The sequence below is a fragment of the Neovison vison genome, chromosome 10 (genome assembly GCF_020171115.1).
Source record: "Neovison vison isolate M4711 chromosome 10, ASM_NN_V1, whole genome shotgun sequence".
Classification (NCBI taxonomy): domain Eukaryota; kingdom Metazoa; phylum Chordata; class Mammalia; order Carnivora; family Mustelidae; genus Neogale; species Neogale vison.
Genome location: NC_058100.1, coordinates 13,021,767 through 13,039,499, shown reverse-complemented (window position 1 = coordinate 13,039,499; position 17,733 = coordinate 13,021,767). Strand labels below are relative to the sequence as shown.

Below are 17,733 nucleotides of genomic sequence, written 5' to 3'. Positions count from 1 at the left end.
TTAATCTTTCCCTTGTTGGTCTCCTTATCTGCTGGTGCTTCTCTGTCTCATCCCCTTTTCCAGAGGCTCCCAACATAATCAGCATCTCCTGCAGTCGATGACAGACACAAGAAGCAGATGAACTAAAAGGTTAATGGAAGGGGAATGGTAAGTCCAGCCTGATCCAGAGGAAGAAAAAGCAACTGGAAGTTTAGCTGGGTTACACGCAAGCAGAGATAGCTAGAAAAGGCTTCAAAGAGCTCAGAAACAGGGTCAGAAACAGGCACTCAATGGGTCAGCTGGTCATTATCCTTGTCCAAAAAAATGTTACTATCTCAGCAAATGAAAAAATAAAGTATATATTTTTTATTTCCAAAAGAGCTATTGGGTCTTTCTTTTGGCCATTGTATTCCAGTAGTTTGTCAACTCCCTCAGTTAGAAAAATTTTCCAAGTTGTAATGATTATTTGTTAGCTTCCTGTCCAGCATCCATTCTCTCTTATTCTGGTAAGAGCACCCATAGTTGATTTCAAAGAATGATTTCTCTGTCATTGCAAGCTGTTTAAGTAATACTGTCAATCAGAACATTTAGTGATAAGCATGTGACCCATGTGGATTCAATTAGACTCTCTTGGGGGTTGGAGAAAAAAAGAAAACAAATTAAAAAAAAAAATGATTAGAGCTATCTCAACCTACTAGTGGTGCCCAGCAAAGATTAGCAGTGGTTTTTAGCCATGTAGAAAGAATCTCAGTGTTGCCCTGATTTTTGTCTGTATTGATTTTGTTTTTATGGTTTTCTTTCCAGGTGTGTGTCCTCTTTCATATCCTTCTAACAAATTTCCTTTACTTGAGTTAGACAGACTTAGTCCCTGTTCCTTGCCACCAAAAATCCCTAACAGATAAACATGTATCCAGCTTATTCTTGTTATGTGATAATCTTGCAAGGAAATATGTAGTGACTGACAGTGTGGGTATATGATAAGTTCTCGGATAGCAGGGTGGAGCCCGCAGAAGAGTATTAAACTAAAGAATATCATGGTGGCTCGGAATCTATTTACTGACACAGTCCTGTACCATTATGAAATGTTCAAAATGGCAGGATTACAGCAACAAAAACACTCCCATCCTACATGTGTATTATTTGTCGTTCTAGTCAGTAAGGTGGGTTCTTTATAGATTAGTATTAAATATAATTCTAGTACCAACCCTATTTCTAGGGGAGCAACAAGCTTACTTCTGAAGATAAGGAGCTCAAAATTTTTTATTGAGTTACAAGTTCTTGTTGCAACGCACATTGAGTTTTTATGCCGAGGTCTCCAACTACTCAATGTCGTCATCTCCTCTGAGAAAACTGGGGGATAAGGATATAGGGTACAGTGAGAACAATCTTTGTGGACTGTGATGTCCTTGAAGGACTTGAGGTCAGGTGGGACTTGATTTGCATTTGAATGATGAATACGATTTGAAAAGAAAGAAGTAGGGAGGCCTTCCTGGCTTTGATGGGGTGAGGGAAAGCCTTTAGGTAGAAAAATACAAGTTTCATCTGGAGGACAGTGGAGAGGTCAATGAGACAGTTATAAAAGGAAAGACAGAAAAATATGTCCAGATTGGACTGAGGAGGGCCAGGAAGGTCAGGCTAAGGACTGGGTTTCATCACCTAAGCTCTTGAAAGTTCCTTGAGTACAGAATAAGGGTATGGAATGAGTCTTAGAGATAAGACCATCTAGGGTGACATACAGAAAGAAAAGCTTGGAGAAACTAAAGGTAGAGGCAGTTGAGAACAGCGGATATAGGGTAAAGGTTTGGAGGAAAAAATATTACGCCTCAAAATATAACTTTTGATTGACATTTGTTTTGTTATCAAATTCCTGACATTGATTATTTTTCTAATGACTCTCCCATTTCTTCTTGAAGCAAAAACTGGCCAATTACAGTTAATTGAGGGTTCTAGTGGGTTAGGATCCAAATAATCAACATTTCACTTTACCTTAATTGTTTGGCCTCTTTTGAGGCATAGATAGACTCCAGGTTTTATAGTAAATGTCAGGCTAGTCCCACAGAGAAATTCCTGCTGTTTAAACTGGGGATTGGGGATTCACCTTTTGCTATTCTTCACTAATCTGTTCTTCCAAAACCCAGAAGGGTATTCAGTAAAATTACTAAATCTCTTCAGGCACTCGCTTCTTCTTGGATAACAGAAATTTAGGCCAATCATTCCTACTAGCCCTTACTCTCCCAATGAAGAGGAAAATAACTTTTGTCTTGTATGTGATCCTCAATCTGTCCTATTAGCTACAGCATTAAGCTGAGAAGACCACTAACTGCGTGTCTGGTCTCAGTGGGAAAGACCCGCATCTGATTAGGAGTGATACCCAACATAAATGAGAAGAAGGGGCCACTCTGACTTGAAGACTCTTGTTAGTTCAACAGAATTGCACTTACACTAAGTAAAACACGACTTTCTTCACAATATGGATAGTAGGTCCCAGGAAATACTAGAGGGCCTAGTGTTCCTGAGGACCCACTCGAACATTCCTGGGAAATCTTACAGTTGAACTAATTCATTTAAAGCACACAAAAACTTGTATCCTTCTCTACTCTGTGCACAGGGTGGGAGAAAAGATCCTTAGGTCTGAGGCGGAAGAGGGAATATTTATCCTGGAGACTAAAATGGAGTTTGAATTACTTTGCAAACCAATTTTTGGTGTGAAAAATAGACCAAAAAATAGAGACACAATTTTGCAGGGGATTTTTTTAACTTAAAAATTAATTTATGTTAACCTTTTGCAGAATTATAACAATTAAGTCTCATTTAGTTATTAAAATAATTAAATGATAGGCAATTGAGACTGTCCGTGGAAATCAAAACATCTGTTTAACAAATGACAAAGACAAACAAGATTTATTTGACAAATATAAGAGATCATGATTATTATCTGACTTGGATTTCTAAGGCACATAATGATTTTCCTGCCCATTACATGTTATTTTCATTGATAATCTAGTTCCTACTTTAGAATTCTGAATTTACCAGCAAGTAAAGCCTCTAGTTGAAACAAAATTGCATGTAGCCAGATGGAAGTATTCACCAGTGTAAGTGTGTTTAACTTCATCAAATGCAGTGCCATAAAACGGGCTGATTGGAATTGGAGATTCATATTATGAAAAGTACAAATTGTTACAAAGAGAACATTTTCATCTTTGAAGATTAAGTTAGGGTCAAACAATTATTTGTTTGTTACAGGCTTTGGGATGAGGGAGACACATAAGAGCACAGTGCACACTGGAATCAGTCAGAAATGAGGGAAAATGGCCTTTACAAAGATAAAATAATCCTTTGGTTTTTTTTTTTTTTTTTTTTTTTTTTTAAAGATTTTATTTATTTATTTGACAGAGAAAGATCACAAGTAGGCAGAGAGGCAGGCAGAGAGAGAGAGAGGAGGAGGAAGCAGGCTCCCTGCTGAGCAGAGAGCCCGATGCGGGACTCGATCCCAGGACCCCGATATCATGACCTGAGCCGAAGGCAGCGGCTTAACCCACTGAGCCACCCAGGCGCTTTGTAAATTCTGGTTCAAGTTACAGACATCTGATGAATAAAGAACTCATGGACATCCTAATAATTCAACCATAGCAGGTAATTCAACACGAGTGACAGATGTTGTCATTGTAGCAATACAGTTTTTTTTAACACTCCACTCCATAAATAACACTGAATTTGGAAATGTTCATCACAATCATGTGAAATAATAAAATATTATACAAACTTCATTATCAGCAGCAGCATCAAGAAACATTTATTGAGGGGCGCCTGGGTGGCTCAGTCAGTTAAGCGACTGCCTTTGGCTCAGGTCATGATCCCAGGGTCCTGGGATCGAGCCCCACATCGGGCTCTTCTCTCAGTGGACAGTCTGCTTCTCCCTCTCCCTCTGCCGGCCGCTCTGCCTATTTACTTGTGCTCTCTCTAACTCTCTGTCAAATAAATAAATAAAATCTTAAAAAAAAAAAAAAGAAAGAAACATTTATTGAACACCTATCATAGGTAAAAAAGCTCCACTTAAATCTTAAAATGCAGATAAACAAGAATATATATGTTCTTGTTTATATATACATATATTGTATGTATATATATATGTGTATATATATATGTATATATATATATATATATATTCCTTTGTATATATAAGGGCAAACATGGTTTTTGTAAAATAAATCAGTTTGGAAATAAGAGGAAGGGGTGCAATGCCATAATTTCCAAGCCAAGATTAATCCAACAGAGGGTTCACAGTAAAATGATGTATCCTCTTCAGTCATGTTAAAGTCAGTCCAGAATATTTCCTTTCTATGGTACAGTGCTTGGTCCACTTGGCTTTGTTACTGGAACGCTTAGCCAGGATTCCATGCCCCCCACCCTCTTCCTACTCTTCCCCCTGCCCAGCTGGTGTCTGGGCGTGGGGCTGAGAAGAGGCTATTGCACAATGCTGCACAGCAAGAAAGGACCAGGCTCTGGCAAAAGAGCCCCCAGAGATCCAATCCAGCTGCTGTAAAAGGAATCTCATGGTATGTCCCCACCCTGTCCCTGACGAAATCACAAGTGATCTTGGAAAACTTACCAGACCTCTCGCTGATTTGTACAGACACATCGAATGTAAGCAGCCCAGCCTGCAGCCAAAAAAGGGAACCAGGAGCTCTGAGGACCAGCTTCACTGTTCCAGTGTTCTGTGACCCTGGGCAAGGTGGGAAACCCCTTCCAATCTTTCTTATCTTAAAAGCAGACACAAAAATAATTACTTTCATTTCAAAAGAATATTATGAGAACACTCCAGGAATATGAAGATGATATTATCATGAGAGAAAAATTAAAAATGATGAATATCTCATATAGATAGATTTAAAATACCAGGACACTTTACAAATCAAGTTTAATAGGATGAATGCGGTACCAGAAATGGGACAATGTAAAATGAAAAATTCTGTTTACTATTCTTGTGGCAACTACTTAAATAAGCAACTACTTAAATTAAGTAGGTAACTACTTAAATCCGGTGTGTGTATGTGTGTGTTTTTCAGCAAATTTCAGATCACAGTCTCATGCCTCTTTCGTTTGACCAACAGCAACCATGTGAGGTGAGCAGGGAAGTTGATGTAGTCACCACCTTGTATGTGAAAATACCGTGGTTCTGAGGGTCTGGGTTATGTAGCCGAGCACAGTAATACTAGGCCTATAATTAGAGTATTAAAGGTGCCACGGGGAAAGCTATGTCAAGAACAGATATTTATCCTGAGGAATATTCTTGAAGAATCTACCTGGCATTTCACTCTCAGGTGTGGATCTGAAAGGCAGCCAGAGCAAAGAGCCTCATTTTAGAATGGCTCCTGGTTCCTTGCAGTGCTTATCAAATTGTACATGTCTGCAAACATGGATTATATAAGGGCATTGACTGAAAAAGTACTGCAGCAACATAAATTAAAAAGCTAAGGTTAATGTTTTATGTAAATCATCCAGACACTAAGTGTTTCCTCTAGCAGAGTTGAGATAAGGGGACAATGAACCCCTGGCTCACAGAAAGTTAAGGAGAAATATTTTCCCATTGAAGGCATTATTTTTCCTTGGCCTTGGTCTCTCCACTCCAATATTTTACTTTGAAATAATTTTCCAATGTATAGAGAAGTTGAAAGATGAGTATCATGATTGTCATACTCATTCGTTGAACTATCTGTAAGTTGGTGCAGATAATTACCAGGTTTTACTTTGAAACATGTCAGCTTGTCTCTCCAAAAGGGAAGACACTTTGCTATGCAACTGCCATACCCTTTTCACACCCCTAAGAAAATTAACCGTATTTCCTTGATATCATCCAATGTTGACTTCATATTCAAAATTCTCAAATTGTCAACACAATATTATTTGCAGTTTTCTTTTCTTTTTCCTTTTCCGAAACATAGTCCAGTCAAACCTCACACACTGGATTTGGATATTATGCTTCTTTAGCCCCCCTTTTTTTAAAATAAAGATTTTATTTATTTATTGGGGGGTGAAAGAGAGAGCATGTGTGCACACAAGTGGGGGGACAGGCAAAGGGAGAAGGAGAGAGAGAATCTCAAGCACACTCCATGCTGAGCATAGAGCCCCATGCAGTGCTCAGACTCATGAGCCTGAGATCAAAACTGGAGCCAAAATCAGGAGTTCGACACTAAACCAACTGGGACCCCTGCAGGTGCCCCTCTTTATCTCTTTTATATTAGAACAGTTCCCCTACCTTTTCTTCCCCTTAACTTCAACTTTTTGAAGAGACAACATTAGTGTTCTTGTAGACTGTCCCACATTCTAGATTTGTCTATTTATTCCCTGTGGGGAGGTTTAACTTGTGACTATCCCATTTCCATTACCTGGATGGTAGGCACACTGACGTATTAAAGCTTTTGGCAAAAATACTCCATGCATGCTGCTGTGTATTTTAGAGCGTATAATGCGAAGGGGTCCTGCTATTAATGATGCTCAATTTGATCACATGATCTAACAGGACCATGAGATATTCCTTTAATGAGGGCATATTTTTCCTTTTGGATTGGCAAGTCACGTGTGGGATGACATTGGGCCCCATGGGGATGCTTTGCTCCCCAGTAATATTCAGTGAAATACTTTTCGTAGCCTCATCCTTGCACAGTGGTGATTTTCTAATTCTATCATTCCACTTGCATTTATAAGCTCACATTCTTCTTTTTTCCCATATTATTCTTTATAAAGAAACACTTTCTTCCATCTACTGTAAATAAACTTCATGTTATAAAAACAGAACAGAACAAATGCTTAATTCTTTCCTTTAATTGTTGATTTTCAGGAAGTGGTATACAGCATAATAAGAAAATGTTGGAAGTTAAAAAACACCCTTTTAAAGTGTTCATAAATCCTGAGTGTTTTAGTAATCTGCAATTAGGTCAAGCCAGTAGTATATCTAGAAGCATAATCTGCTCTGTTGCGAATTTATAAGAGCTACGGAGACTCCAAACAGACTTTAGAGTCTGTTTGGATATAGATGATCAAACAGTTTATCTTCTTGTCAGGAAGATATGAAGGCAAAGGGAGGTCTAAGATTATGGTTAAGAATGGTGAGGATAAGACTGTTTAGATGTTGTAGGGAAGTTTGGCCAAAAGTCACTGACAGGAGTTTAACTGTATCAAATGGCCCGGAAGCTTACTATGCATCTGGTTATTGGGGAAGGGACTGGAGAACTATTACTCTGATGGGAGAAGAAGGAAAGTGACTTGAGAACCTTTTGACTCTGTCCACTGGACTCAGTCCTCACCATCTCCTCTGTACTATTTAAGTCATTTGGACTCATGAGAACAAAAGTCCCAAAAGTTCCATTCAAGTTCCCGAAGAACAAAATAATTACAGATTTATTCTCCCTCCTTTCCATTTATTTATTTTGCCATAGAACATAAAAGGCATTTATTTCGATGCAGACCATAATCCAGTGATTCCCATGCCAGGACAAAGTCCCTGAGAGTTCTGAGATGCCGTGGGAGATAACCAGGGCTTTCCTTGTCCTTCTCTGCCCTTCCCATTCCTTGTTACCTCCTCCGCCTCAAGAAGTGTACTAAAAGCATTGAGAACTCATAAAACCTATTGAACATTCTGTCTTCCTTTTTGAGGTTCCAGGCATTGATATTGTTCAAAACACCCTAGGTGGTGGCTACTCGTTCCAAGCTCTTTGCCAGTCATTGGAATGGAAAACAGTATGTGAAGTGGAGAACCCAGGAGACTACAGTGGAGGGAAGAAAGGGGGGCGGGAGGGACAGAGGAGGTGGGAGTCGGTTCTTTGACTAGAATCTCATCTGCTCCACTTCAAAAAAAAGGCAGCCAGAACTGTGGTTTTCAAATTAACCGTTAAAAAACAAAAACAAAAACAAACAAACAAACAAAGCATACTATGGAGAGAGTGCCCTAACGTTCTCTCCCTCCCTGTCTCGTTTATTTTGCTTTGTCTCCCTAAAGAAATATCATACTTGAAAATGTCAGTTGAAAATATCACACTATGTTGGCCCAAAGGGTCAGACCAAACCCAGGTCCCATGTATGGGGGGATGAGGCAAGGAAGGGGCAGTCTAGGACAAGCTGAAGGGGGACACTCTGACCAAGGAGAGACCACCTCCAAGTCTCACTGTGGCAACCCCACTCTGGAGAGCAAGCAGAAAATGAATGCCAGCACAAATGTTAATGTAACAGGATAAGTGGGGGGAAGCTGCCCTTGGCAAGAGAAGTAAGCCTGTTCATTTTTATAATATAAGAGGGAGTGTGAGACGGAGACTATGTACTTGCTCACCAGGTGCATTTTGCAAGCCTTCCAGTTTCATTTTCATTAGTTCCTCTAATATTATTGCAAGAGGCGTCAAAGCCATATATAAAGAGGCTTGCCATCTTGTTGAATTCATTTTGACTTCTGTTTGCATTTCATGTTTTGCCTACTAAAAAATACTTTTTTTTTTTTTTTTTTAGGTCTGTGGAAAATAAAAAGCATCTTAGAAATTAGTGAGTTTCAGTCTGCGGGGGTTAGAGCCATAAGCAAAGTTCTGGTGACAGGTTTTTAAAACCTCTTGGTCATGAACTTGCCCAACTTATGATCAAGAGCAACGTACTGAATTTGTGGCATTTCTGTGATGTCATGGCTTTTATTTGCTATTGTTCTAAGAATTAAATAAGTTTCTTGGCAGAAGGCTTAGGAAGACATTGTAAGTTCTTTTCATTTCATAGTAGTGAGATAATACTTTTCTGTCTTATAATTTTATTTTTTTGTCTTTTTTCCTAAAGAATGTGATTTTTCTCCAGTATTTTCTAACACCTCCCCCTCACTCCATTTACTGGCCGGCGCCTGCCCCGCTCTGAACTCCATCCCAAGTCAGGCAAATAATCATCCTGCTTTTGGTTTTCTCAGGGAAGACAGGACATGAAACAAATGCAGGAAGAAAGTCCCACGATTTTTCAGTTTAAAAATAAAAATTTCAAACTCATGGCAAAAAGTAGAGTTTGAAAGTTCTAAAAGTTTGGGCTTGGGAGGAGGAGTATCTTAAGCATTTGCCCAAAGAATCAGGATGTAGAAGACCAGATTTAAAAGATCAGCTATTTTTTCTGGCTCTTGACGTATATAAAGATTCCATGCACTACGAACAGAAAGGAAGAAATCAGAGGGTCTATCATAAAGTTGGAAGTTGAGCTGGCTCCCCGAGAAGTAGCTTGTGCCCTGCTTTTCCCTCTTCTCCAGCAGTTTCCACTTTGAGAGAAATGAGGATAGAGGTGTGGTTTTGCCCCATCTTTAGGTAAACATACCTCCAGACTCTAGGATCCTCCCACACAATGGTTCAGGAGGCGTGAACATCTGTGGTAGGTCTGAGAGGACTCAGACAGTATTAGTCTCTTCAAAAGAGTGTGGCCTAGAGACAAATATTTTCTACACACTCATATGAACATACAATCCACGAAGACAGTTAAGACCAAGAACCCAGTACTGAACTCTGTAGACCCATGACTAGATTTAGACAAAGCCTGATTATATCAGCAACCCTTGAAGATTGATGATATGTAGAAATGTTATGTATCTCATTAAGAATTTCATCTATGAGATTTAAAAATCAGATGAATCACAAAGAAAAATCCTAAAATACTCTCAAATTTCAAAAGCTCTAAAAGTGCTTTATTTGGATAAACATGCATTTGTACAAATTGGGATGAGGAGCTAATAAAAAGCTAAACATGATTGGAAATTTTTATCCAGACTTTCATTACTTTTATCTACCCTCTTTTCATTTTTAAGACAAGTGGCTTTTGTGGACAGCAATTGTACAACTGATATTTACATGTACTTGAAGTACCTAGTTCAGTACTTTTTTCAAGGTAGACTTCATTGCTTCTAAACCAAGAAACAAAGACTCATGTCTGGGGTTCACAGAGGCAGGTCAACAAGAGAGCAATGGAAAACATTTCTTCTGGAAGAAGAAAATTTTGTGGGAGGACAGTTTAGGAGAAGACATAGTCAACCTTCTAGTGAAGGCATCCAGGCATTGATTTTCATGCTGCATTTTCATTCAAAATTCAACAATGTATCTATCTATCTATCTTTCTATCCATCCATCTACTGTCTCTCTATCACTTATTTATTTAATAGAGCATTAAATCAGATTACATTCCCTTGTCGATCTGTAAAACTTGGAGCTGGCTTTCTCCACTGTTAGTTGGTGAACACACAGGAAAACTTGTTTCCCATTAGCCCAACAAATTTGGAATATAAAACCACTGCCAAAGGAGGGGGGAAACATTCAAAGCACTCCAAGAAAAAGTAGAGTTTTTTGTTGTTTAAAATCATCCCCTCTATCAGATTATCTGGATGACCACTTCATTTTAATAGAGAACAGGATGTCAACTTATAATCATGTTTATATTACTTCAACCCTGAGTGTACAGGGTGATATAATGTGAGCGACAAAATGTTATTTTTCCAACTGTGCTGTGAACCAGGAATATGGGAATGAGATTAGATGATAGCAGGATGGTTTTAGGATAAACTCTAGGACGATCTGTAAAAACCTGGAATGCATTTTCAAACAAGGTCATGGGAATTACCAAGAAGGTAAATCTTTGAGGTGGTAATGCAGAAACTAAAATTTAAACAATACTGAGAAAATATTAGATATACAACCTTTGGGGTGATTGGAAAGCCATTATTCCTGGAATAAGAGAATTGAACAAATAATACCTCAAGGCTCAAAGACTTTGGAATTTCCCAGAACTAAGATCTAGTCTCTGATGTGCTAGACCAGCCTTAGTGGACAGAAGCCAATGACCGGCTGAACCTGCAAAATCTTTCCTGTCTTCAACATCTGTGATTTATAGAACAATGCCAAATATTCTCAAAATGTTTGCAATATTTGGCTATTTTTCCATCAGTGAAACTTAAGTGTCGATCTTTTCACTAAATGAATGTCAAATAAGTTTAAGATAATTGAGAAGTGCATGTTTTTACTCACTACCATCACAAAACTATGAATCTGAGTTCTAAAACTTCCTTATTCTTTAATTATAGAAAAATAGGATAGAGTGAAAATTTGGAAAGGTAATATTCAAAAGTAAGCTGCCCTGAGAGAGTGAAATGCTTGTCCAAAGAACATTTCCTTTGTTTTTTTTTTCTTTTCTTTTTTTCTTTCTTTGTTTGTTTTTTGTTTCTGCAAATATTACTAAAAATGAGGAGGTTCTAAGGGGCTGGAATTTATCACCAGACACAAATGTCAAATCTTGGTATTTCTAACTTCTGTATAAGAATCACCTGAAAATCTTCTTAAAAAATTTAGATTCCTGGGCATCAGTATAGACCTTCAATCAGAATCTCTAGAAGGCTCAAGGCTCCAGCTTCTGCATTTTTAACCAGATTGCCAGATGGGTTTTTATATACTAAATTTATGAATGAAATGTCAAAAATCAGGTTGGAAAAATTTTAATCAGTTTCAGATTATATTTTAAATAAAACAGAGAGGTGATAAAATTTAGTGTTTAATGTTTCAAAGCACCTCAAAAATACTGGGTTGATTATATATCGTCGCTATTATAAATAAAACTGGAAAGAACATAGAAGTGCATATATCTTTTCAAATTAGTGTTTTTGTTTTCTTTGGATAAATACCCAGTAATGGAACTGCTGGATCAAATGGTATTTCTATTTTTAAATTTTTGAGGAAATGACATATGGTTTTCCACAGTGGTTGCACCAATTTACACACCCACCAAACGTGCACAAGGATTCCTTTTCTTCACATCTTCACCAACAATTGCTATTTCTTGTCTTTTTTATACTAGTCATTCTGACTGGTGTGAGGTGTTAGCTCATTGTGGATTTAATGTGCATTTTCTTGATGATTAGTGATGTTAACTAGCTTTTCATTTTTCTGTTGGTTTGAAAGTCTTCTTTGGAAAAATGTTTGTTCAGGTACTCTGCCCATCCGCAGATAAATAGATACAGAAGAATATATATATGTGTGTGTGTGTATATATATATATATATATATATATATATATATATAATGAAATATTATCAACCATAAAAAAGAATGACTTCTTGCCATTTGCAACAACATGGATGGACCTAGAGGCATTATGCTAAGTGAAATAAGTCAGGCAGAAATACCATATGACTTCACTTATATGTGGAAGCTAATAAAGAAAGCAAACAGGGCGCCTGGGTGGCTTGGTGGGTTAAGCCACTGCCTTCGGCTCAGGTCATGATCTCAGGGTCCTGGGATCGAGTCCCGCATCGGGTTCTCTGCTCGGCAGGGAGCCTGCTTCCTCCTCTCTCTCTGCCTGACTCTCTGCCTACTTGTGATCTCTCTCTGTCAAATAAATAAATGAAATCTTAAAAAAAAAAAAAGAAAGCAAACAAATAAACAACAACAACAAATAAGCAAAACAAAAAAGAAACAAACTCAAACACAGAAAACAAACTGATGCTAGCCAGAGGGGTGGGGGTGGAGGGATAGGCCAAACAGTGAAGGGAATTAAGAGGTACAAGCTTCCAGTTATAAAATAAGTAAGTCATGAGGAGGAAAAGCACAGCATAGAGAGTAGAGTCAATGATAATGTAATAGCATCATATGGTGACATATGGTAGCTACACTTGGCATGGTGAGCATTGTGTAATGTATAGAATTGTTGAATCACTACATTGTGCAACTGAAAGTAATATAACAACGTATGTCAACTCTAGCTCAATAATAAAAATTAAGAATAATATTAATAAGAAATGGTATCATAGGTATTTGTATAAATGCAAAGTTGTTTCCAAACTATGTCTATTGTGTAAGAGTTTTATATTTGATGCCCCGATCTTTATAATTACCATGCCCACATTTAATCTGACAGATTTCTCTTCTTTTTTTTCACTCTGTTTTTCTTACTGACTTTCCTTAATGAATCCATTCCAAAGTATTTGATTTAAACTTTAATAATGTACAATCCTAACTTGTCCTTATATTTTACTGGTTTATGTAATATTTAAAGTACATAAATACCTTAAAAACACACTGGCATAGCAGTACCTGGCTTTCCAACAATAGAGGAGAGGTTGTTAGAAGATAAACCAAGGCATAGTAAAGATTTTACGAGTTAACTTGGGTAAATATCAATTCCGATCAGGTAGCACCAAACCAGAAGTTATTAGGAACATTCCTTGACAGGAACCAAGGCAAAGACTTAGATAGGAAAGGTGTGGAAACAAAGAAAGGATATTATTTTTTTTAAAGGATATTATTGGTTGGCCTTAGCTTAAAATCTAGTTGGCTGTTTGTGACTGTTTGCTTTAGTGTTTCGATTTCATAACCTTGAGGCATTTACAGGCTTAGATTTTGGTCTGCTAAGTTACGCCATCATTGTCATCTCAGTCTAATGGAGCCACCTCAATCTAATGGCCTCCTTTTTTAATTAATTTAACAAGTACATAAACGATGATTCACCTATGCAATTAGAAACCACGCAGTCATAAAGTAATGTGGTGAAAGTGTTGTTCTTGACATGGAAAGACAAAAACAAGTTTCAAAGCTATATGACAATATGCATCAATCTTTTTAAAAAGGACACATACAATTGTGTAAAATATATATTTAAATGAAAATATGGAGGTAGAACCAGTGTATAAATACTATCTAGGAGGACATATATAAAAATGTTAACAGCGATTATATGTGGATGATAGGAAAATGGGTGCTTTTTTTCCCTTTTGGTTTAAATGTTATTTCCCATTTTTACTGTATTAATCACAAAGTGTTCAAAAAGTTATATAAGCTAAAAATAAAGAAGAGTCTCTAAAAATAAGTGGTTTTATATTAAAAATGGAGTTCTTTTGTGTTCCGGTGACAGAAAATTTATATTCCAGACTTGCAATCTAGCAACCATACGGAAAAATACCCTTTGGATGCCCATGGGAAAGCCTAGAGAAAGGCCCAGGAGTTGGGTGATATCCCTAGTTACAACTGAATTTCACAGACTTGCTGGGCCCTGGTATCACATTGAGGCATTCACTTTCCTAGACATCATATCTTATAAGAGATGGAAACAATCGTTCTAAATTTAACTGATTGGAAAACAGGAAGAAACTTAGACAAGTCCATTGTATAAAGAACTGTAATCTATGAAAGGCACAAAAGCCCATTTCTTACAGAATGCCCACAATGGTTTTTTTTTTCAGGGCACAAAAAGTATCCTTGTCACTGACCCTTTACAATACTCTGGAAAAAGTTTTTAATTTTCTCAACCTTAAAAGAATACAATCAGTGCTTTTTATCTCGGTATTTAAAGAGGGAAAAAAAAAACTAATTAAGAAACATGAAAGAGATCTTCAATGATTAAAAAAAAATAAAGAAGAATGGAAGAGAAAAGACATTCATGTTTGTTGTATATGAAGAGATTGTGGCTCCTTGGTTATGGACATGATGTGGTTGGTCTTTGCCTTCATGAAAAAAACGTGGTCATCCATAAAGTCTAAAGAAATCCTCACCTGAAAGAAGAACAATGAGTAAAGGATCTAAACCGAGTTTGACTCTAATCCCAGTTCCATTTATAAAACTTCCTTGGAAATGCTCGTCCCCTTGGGTTTTCCAGACATGGCTCCATCTTGACCATCAGTTCTTTGCTGTTTTACTTTCTTTTTTGCCTCATCCCGGGTGGCATTTCCCAAGACCGTCTCCTCAGAACCTCTTTATTCCTTTACTGCTCTTTTACCTTCGTAACTGCTCAAGTAATTATCAAGTTAATGTCCTTAGTCCTGGGACAGTCAGGGGAGGCTTCATGGAGGAGGCAAAAGTTTTAGAGCTAGGATAGATTTCAGTTGGGAAGATGTATACAGGAGAAAGGGAATTTCAAATAAGGGGAAGAGTATGAAGTACAGAAGGAAAGAAGTCCCAGATGTGTGAGGGAGACTGCTATGTTGATAGGAAACTCTTTGAGCCATAGAGGACAACTCTTGATCTTTCTCTGCTGATTACTCAGACAAGAGCTGATTTCATCCTCTCCTTGTTCTTTATTAGCTATTACAGTTTATTCTGATGCTCAGTGTTCTGAGTGGGTTGCTCATATAACTTGTTTTATTTATAAAATGGTCTTTTACCCACAATTGAAAAAACCTAAAGCTAGCAATGCTCCAGTGATGTGTCCTAGATGGCTTGATACTCTACTTATCTTATTTTAGTCCATACTTGAACCAGCAAGATGCAAACATATCTCTTCTACTGTGTCATTGTAGAATGTAATAGTCAAAGACTGAGTCAACTTTATTTGCTTGGAGTGGTATTCTGTACGACACACTGCAAAGTAGATACTTCATAGCTGCTTTTTGACAGTTTTTTTTTTTTTTTAAGATTTTATTTATTTATTTGACAGAGAGAGAGATCACAAGTAGGCAGAGAGGCAGGCAGACAGTTTTTATAATGCATGATACAATCTTCATAAAGAACTTTCAATTCCATGGTGAACATTTTTTATTTGACCTAGGAATCTCACGCTCGGGACACACGACACACAGCAAGAGCGAGAAGGAGAGAGAGAGAGAGAGAGAAGTTTCCTGAATGAAGATGTTCACTAAAGAAGTTTTAAATGTCCAATAAAAACAATTTTTAAAAACTAATACATAATGAGTTCTTCTTAAGTGCCAGACACTGTATTAAATGCTATATACACATTAGCTCATTTAGTCTTTTACAATAACCCCATGACGTAAGTGGTATTACTACCATTTTACAGATGAGGTAACTGGGCACGTAAAGTTAATGTCACATGCTCAAGGTCATACAGCTGGGAAATGTTCAACAATAGCTAAGTGAATTTTGCTACATTAGCTCAATGGAACTACTTTCAAGATCATTATAAAGACTAAAGAAAGATTTAAAAATTCTTGCAAGTTTAGTGAAAAATACAGTATTATATGTACACACACACACACACACACACACACACACAATTAGCGATGTTTTAAAATTGTAGACCTAAACAATGTTAGTCTAGGAAGGAGAAAAAAAGTGTTTGGTATATGGATAATGTATTTGGTGTTTTTAGTTCTTTTAGTCCAGATTATCTTTCATGTAATTTTATGTGCTTTTAAGAAAAGTAATTATATAAAATAGGATAAATATAAATGGCCATTAACATATTCTTCTGCTTCTGTAAGAGTTCTTGAGAATGATATGGTAGCATTCTAGATCTTTCTCTTCTTAATCACTATTTATCCACTACCAATCTTCTATGTACCCATGCTGTCTTGGAAATTGGAAAAAGCAACCAAGAGGGCAAAGGTTAGATCCTAAATTTATATTTAAGTTTTCTAATGTCTCTCAAAGCTGCTTTGTTTACATAGGCTAAGAGAGTCAGGACATTGAGATATATTACCCAAGAGGCCAGGATGAGGTTGATGCCCAAATGGACAGAAATGCTGCTTTAATCAGCATTTTCATTTTGCTCTGTAGATATATTGTTTGTTGTAATCGAGCAGAGAGAAACAACTTAGCTGTTAGAGCTCTGTTGTATGCTTGTTGGCAAGTGCTATGTAATATATTTGACATTCTTTGGGGTAGAGATAATTATGGCTTTAGTTCCCCAGTCCACCCCCTACACCCCTACACACACACACACACACACACACACACACACAGAGTTTAAAGGGAAACATACCAACAAACAGTATGGAAATCAATTTTATGTGGTCTCTGAAGTAAAGTCTTCACTTATTTGTATCAGGTTGAGGCAAAATCCGAAATAGCAGAAAAGCAACAGTGAGAAACTAAAATGGGCAAAAACTCTTGAAAAGATAACAGCCAGTATATTAACCTTTAAAATAATTCAGGGGAACTGCTGTGGAAAAGCAAACCCTACACCCACAGCAGCAAATCTCTGGTTCTGCAGGAGAGGCAGGCACATCTGTTTCTGCACACATCTGGGCCTCGACTACCTGGCCCTCCATCCTAAGACTGACACTCACAAAACCCATGGGAATAACCTACCCATCTGATAGGGTGCTTTCGTACTTGCATGTAGTATGAAATCATAAATCCTACATCATTTCAGATGAGCAATGAAAATGGAAAACTTTAAAAGTTTGTACTTTCCACAGGAAGTCTCAGTCCCCCCTGAACAGATGATTTTGATTTTGGAGTACACAGTGGGCGTTTAAGTTCTTCAGGTTTGGGGAGATGTTAAATTCCAAGACTTCTTCACTATCCTAAAGAAACAGCAATAAAACGTGTTTCAGGATTCAATTCTTTCAGCTTCAGAAGCTGAGACGGATGAACTAGTTTGGGGGAAATGAGACATGACCAAACCCCTCACCTAAACAAAAATGACTCCAAACTGAACTTTTCCCAAAGTTCACTGTACTCAGTAATAGACATTTTCTTAAAAGGAAATCCTGATTCTATGTTACGTATTATCCTCTTCCAATTGTGTCTTGATGGAGGCCTGAATCGAAGTCGAAGGAACAGGTAGATCCCTTTTCTCCTTCCAGGGCTAGTGCACAGCCCTGAAGACCAGCAAGGTGTCAGAGTGGATGTTTTCCTTCTGAGCCATTGCTGAAGCCATGACCTCCAGAAACTTTAATCAGCATTAATGTGGTTAAAAACAAATCTTCAAGGAAGTTTATGAGCCCTTGTCTCAATGGATCAAAGATATGCTCTGAATCAAACTATCCTAACATCAATTCATCCTAAAATTTCTTTTAATCAATAAAATAAGGGG

General features: G+C 37.5%; 1 long non-coding RNA gene across 1 annotated transcript in view; it reads right to left on the bottom strand.

The window, feature by feature from the left end:
• Positions 1 to 17,168: 17,168 nt before the first annotated feature.
• The window catches only part of LOC122918427, a 184,226-nt gene continuing 183,661 nt past the window's right edge, over positions 17,169 to 17,733 (bottom strand). The window contains exon 4 of the long non-coding RNA XR_006386600.1: positions 17,169 to 17,221. This is a non-coding gene — a long non-coding RNA (uncharacterized LOC122918427). The remainder of the gene's footprint in view (positions 17,222 to 17,733) is intronic.